This window comes from Pleurodeles waltl, unplaced genomic scaffold (assembly GCF_031143425.1).
Source record: "Pleurodeles waltl isolate 20211129_DDA unplaced genomic scaffold, aPleWal1.hap1.20221129 scaffold_37, whole genome shotgun sequence".
Classification (NCBI taxonomy): Eukaryota; Metazoa; Chordata; class Amphibia; order Caudata; family Salamandridae; genus Pleurodeles; species Pleurodeles waltl.
Genome location: NW_027150076.1, coordinates 8,165,002 through 8,170,424, shown reverse-complemented (window position 1 = coordinate 8,170,424; position 5,423 = coordinate 8,165,002).

Genomic DNA, 5,423 nt, shown 5'->3' with positions numbered 1-5,423 from the left:
GCCCCAAGCCACAATCTTCCAGTGGGTACAAAGATAAAAATGTTGTTCCCAAAAAGGCCTGGTGTTTTAACTGTAAACAGCACGGACACCAAACTGGAGACTTGTCCTGTCCCAAAAAGAATCCCCCAAATACTGCGCCAGCAAGCACTGGTATAGCCAGTCTCTCTGTGGGATCAACAGTGTGCCCAGAGCAAATCAGGGTTCACACTGAAGCTACTTTAGTTTCTGAGGGTTGGGTAGATATTGCCACTCTAGATGTCTGGCCCCCTAATATGAACAAATACAGACAGCATCCCTTGATTAGGGGGACTAAAGTAGAAGCCCTGAGGGATACAGGTGCCAGTGTCATCATGGTAACAGAAAAACTGTTTTCCCCAGGACAGTATCTGGCTGGACAAACTTATCCAGTCACCAATGCTGACAATGTGACTAAGGTCCATTCCATGTCTGTGGTGACCTTAGAATGAGGAGGGGACACTGGCCTGAAACAGGTAGTGGTCTCTTCTGCGATCCAGTCAGCTAGGGAATGACCTGGAGTCCTCAGCTTGGGCTGAGGTAGAACTCAAAACCAATGCAGCCATGCTGGGAATCCCTGAGATGGTGTGTGTACAAACTAGAGCACAGATCTGAGCAAAGGGTGAAAAAAGTGTTGGAGCCAGGAATAATGGCTCAACCTTACAAGAAAAGGGTCAGGAAGACTGGGGGCCAGCTTCTGTATAGCAAAAAGCACAAGACTCCTCTTCTTAGGAAGACATCTTAGCATCCTTTGAGGTAACTGAGCATATGGAACTTGATCCTTATCAGATAGAGCTCTTGAGCTCATGGGGACCTTTAGGGACCAGCTGTGCCAGAGACTGAGAACCTGTCTCACTTTTGAAGGTCTGAGACAGCAAGCAGATGCACAGGAGAAGGTAGATGTCAGTGGCTCGAACAAGGTCTATTGGGAGGAAGGACTCCTATACACTGAGGCCAGATACCCAAAAACTGGTACAACCAAGAGAGTGGTAGTACCTCAGCAGTTTAGGGTTTTCATCCTCACTTTAGCACATGGCAGCCCCCTAGCTGGGCATCTGGGCCAAACTAAAACTTGGAATAGGCTTGTCAGCCATTTCTACTGGCCCAACATGTTTCAAAAGGTGAAGGAATTTTGCAGCTCCTGTGTCACCTGTCAAGCCAGTGGTAAGGCAGGTGGCCACCCAAAGCCCCCCTTAATTCTTCTACCAGTGGTTGGTGTTCCCTATGAAAGGGTTAGTGTGGACATAGTGGGTCCACTTGAACCACCCACAGCCTCAGGAAACCAATATATACTGGTAGTAGTGGATCATGCTACCAGGTATCCTAAAGCAATTTCCCTTAGGTCTACTACACCTCTTGTGGTAGCCAAAGCCCTATTGGTATCTTTACCAAGGTAGGGTTTCCTAAGGTGGTGGTTTCTGACAGAGGTGCCTACTTCATGTCAGCTTACCTAAAATGCATGTGGAATGACTGCGGGGTGACTTATAAGTTCACTACACCATACCATCCACAAACCAATGGACTTGCTGCAAGGTTCAACAAGACACTGAAGGGCATGATCATGTGGCTCCCTCAAAAACTTGAAAAGTTTACAAAGTCCTGGAACTCAGCAGTCAAAAGGAAAATTACTTGTAAGAAAAACTGACTTTTGACCTCTGACTGTGAACAAAGAGCAAATGTAACATAAGAACAAGATTTAAAGGCATCTTTTATTTCCCCTCCACTTTTTAACTGAACAGAACACCTGTTCAGTGTCAACTCGCCAGAAGGGACGAGTAAGTATTAAAAATAGCTCGACCTGATCAAATAAGACTCACCAATGCGAGTGGTCGAGTGGATTTTTCGAGCCTTGAGAGAGTGGGCTTTGCCCCTTTGAAATTCTGTTTGGCCACCCTGTTAGGGGACAACTTGCACTTAACGAGGGCTGGGAGAGACCTCTCCATGAGACCAAGCATGGTGTGGTGGACTACATGCTCGGCCTCCACTCTAGGATGGTAGATTACATGGAAAAAGCATCCAAAAACCTTGAGGCCAGCCAACAGCTTCCCAGTCCAGAACTGTCTGAATCTTGGGTTGTAAATGTTGAATTTGGCCTCCACCTACAAGGTGGACCAAGTATACAACTGTGCCCTGCCCTATTTGGCACTTAGCTGCTTTAATAACAAGGCCTGCTGTTTGCAATGCCTGCAAAACCTTCCCCAGGTGAACCAGGTGATCCTGCCAGCTGGAGCTAAAGACAGCAATATCATCTGGATATACTGCACTAAAATACTCCAAACCAGCAAGGACTTGATTCACCTACCTTTGGAAGGTAACAGGGGCATTCTTTAAGCCAAAGGGCATAACAGTATACTGATAATGCCGATCAGGTGTAGAGAATGCTTTCTTTTCTTTTGCTCCAGGTGCCATCCTAATTTGCCAGTACCCTGCAATTACCGTCAAAGGTACTCAGAAATTTGGCTGCACCTAACTTGCATCCGCTCTGGTTAAGTGGTATGCATCTGTCTTAGTGACAGAGTGGAGTCCTCTGTAGTCCACACAGAACCTCTTTTCTCTCTTGCCATCTTTGGTGTGAGGTTTGGGGACCAAGGACACTGGGCTAGCCCAGGGACAGTCAGAGTGCTCTATTACCCCTATCTCCAGCATCTTGTGGACTTCCACTTTGATGTTCTCTTTGACTTGGTCAGACTGTCTATAAAATGTGTTTTTGACAGGTAATCTGTCTCCTGTGTCCACATCATGGGTACACAGATGTGTCTGACCAAGGGTCAAAGAGAAGAGCTCAGCATACTGCTGTAGGACTTGCCTGCAGTCAGCTTGCTATTGGGCAGAGAGAGTGTCTGAACAGACAACTCCATCCACTGATCCATCCTTAGGTTCAGTTGAGAGGGGGTCAGGGAGAGGTTCACTCTCTGCTTCCTGACCCTCATCTGTAACCATCAGCATGGTTATGTCTGTCCTATCATTGTAGGGTTTCAGGCAGTTAACATGGATCACCCTTTTGGGTGTCCTGCTAGTGCCCAGGTCCAATAAGTAAGTGATCTGACTCTTCTTTTCTAGGACTGGGTAAAGGCCACCCGATCTGTCCTGAAGTGCCCTGGGAGCCACAGGCTCCAGAACCCAGACTTTCTGCCCTGGTTGGAATTCAACCATTGCAGCCTTTTGTTCATACCACAACTTCTGGAGTTGTTGGCTGGCCTCAAGGTTTTTGAATGCCTTTTCCGTGTACTCAGCCATCCTAGAGTGGAGGCCAAGCACATAGTTCACTGCATCTTGTTTAGGCTCATGGATAGGTCTCTCCCAGCCTTGGTTAACAAGTGCCAGTGGCCCCAAGGCAGAATGGCCAAACAGAAGTTCAAAGGAGGAAAACCCTACTCCCTTCTAGGGCACCTCTCTGTAGACGAAAAGCAGGTGTGGCAGGAGGACATCCCATCTCCTTCTGAGTTTTTCAGGGAACCCCATGATTATGCACTTCAATGTCTTGTTGAATGTCTCATCAAGTCCACTGGTTTATGGATGGTATGGTGTGGTGAATCTATAAGTCACCCCACACTCATTTCACATGAGTTTTAGGTATGCTGACATGAAGTTTGTACCTCTGTCAGAAACCACCTCCTTAGGGAAACCCACTCTGGTAAAAATGCCAATTTTTTGCCTACTGCAGGGGCAGTAGTTGACCTAAGGGGAATTGCTTCAGGGTATGTTCTCAGTTCCCTCAGGGGATAACACACCTTCCGGGGACGAGAGGTCTTGCTTCTTTTGCTGTTCAGAGGATGGTCCTCCAGTCCTCTTACCTTTTCTCTTGGAAAGGTTGGGTCACTATTCCAGGCTCCTTTTTCACCCTGTGCTCTGCTCTGTACCCTGGTGTTCACACACACACCAGTTCAGGGATTCCCAGCATGGCTGCATAGGATTTGAGTTCTACCTCAGCCCATGCTGAGTACTCCAGATCATTCCCTAGCAAACACTCTACTGGAATTGCAGAGGAGACTACTACCTGTTTTAGGCCAGTAACCCCTCCCCATTCTAAAGTCACCATAGCCATGGGATGGACTTTAGTTACATTGTCAGCATTGGTAACTGGATATGTATGCTCAGCCAAATTCTGTCCTGGGGAAACCAGTTTATCTGTCATGATGGTCACACTGACACCTGTATCCCTCAGGGCTTCTACCTTTGTCCCATTAATTAAGAGCTGCTGCCTGTATTTTTGCATGTTAGGCAGCCAGTGTGGCTATATCCACCCCACCCTCAGAGACCAAAGTAGCTTCAGTGTGAACCCTGATTTGCTCTGGGCACACTGTTGGTCCCACCTGGAGACTGGCTATTCCAGTACTAACTTGAGTAGTGCTAGTGGGATTTTTCTTGGGGCAGGCCATGTCTCCAGTTTGGTGTCCATGCTGTTTACAGTTGTGACACCAGGCCTTGGGATCAAGGTTTTTACCCTTGCACCCATTTGTGAACTGTAAAGAGTCTCGGGCCCACCCTCTGGAACAGGTTTTTGGGCCCCCCTTTGTTTTTGTCCTTGGGTGTATCACCACCCTTCCCCTGTGGAGGCTTTGTGACCCTTTTCTTTTGGTCACCCCCTGAGGAAGTCTTGGTCACCCTAGTCTTGACCTAATGGTCTGCCTTCTTTCCCAATTCTTGGGGAGAAATTGGACCTCGGTCTACCAGATGGTGATGCAACTTGTCATTGAAGCAGTTACTTAACAGGTGTTCCTTCATAAACATTATAAAGCCCATCATAGTCATGCACTCCACTGCAAGTTATCCAGCCATCTAGTGTTGTCACTGAATAGTCAACAAAATCAACCCAGGTCTGGCTCACGGTTTTGTGAGCCCCCCTGAATCTAATCCTATACTCCTCAGTGGAGAATCCAAAGCCCTCAATCAGGGTAGCCTTCATGTGATCATAAGATTCTGCATCTTTACGAAAGAGTGTAAGGAGACTATCCCTACACTTACCAGTGAACAGTTCCTAAAGAAGAGCTCCCCAGTGAGATCTGTTTAACTTTCAGGTTGCACAAGCCCTCTCAAAAACTATGAACCGCTTGGTGATAACATCACCTTCTTCATATTTTGAGACAATGCCTTTGGGGATTTTTAGGATATCAGTATTCTCCCTGATCCTATTTATATTGCTGCCACCATTAATGGGTTCTAAGCCCATTTCTGCTCTCTCCCTTTCTATAGCTAGGAGGTGATGCTCCAAACCTAACCTTTTGGCCAACCTTGCTAAAAGGATGTCCTCTTCACTGAGGATGCCCTCAATGTTCCCAGAGGAGCTGGACTCCCCTGTGGAAGATCCAGATCTAGTGAGTTCTATCACTGGAGACAGGGGTCTGGGGACCCTCGTCTCCCTAGTTAGGTGAGGACGGGGGAGGTCATCCTCCACATCTCTAACATCT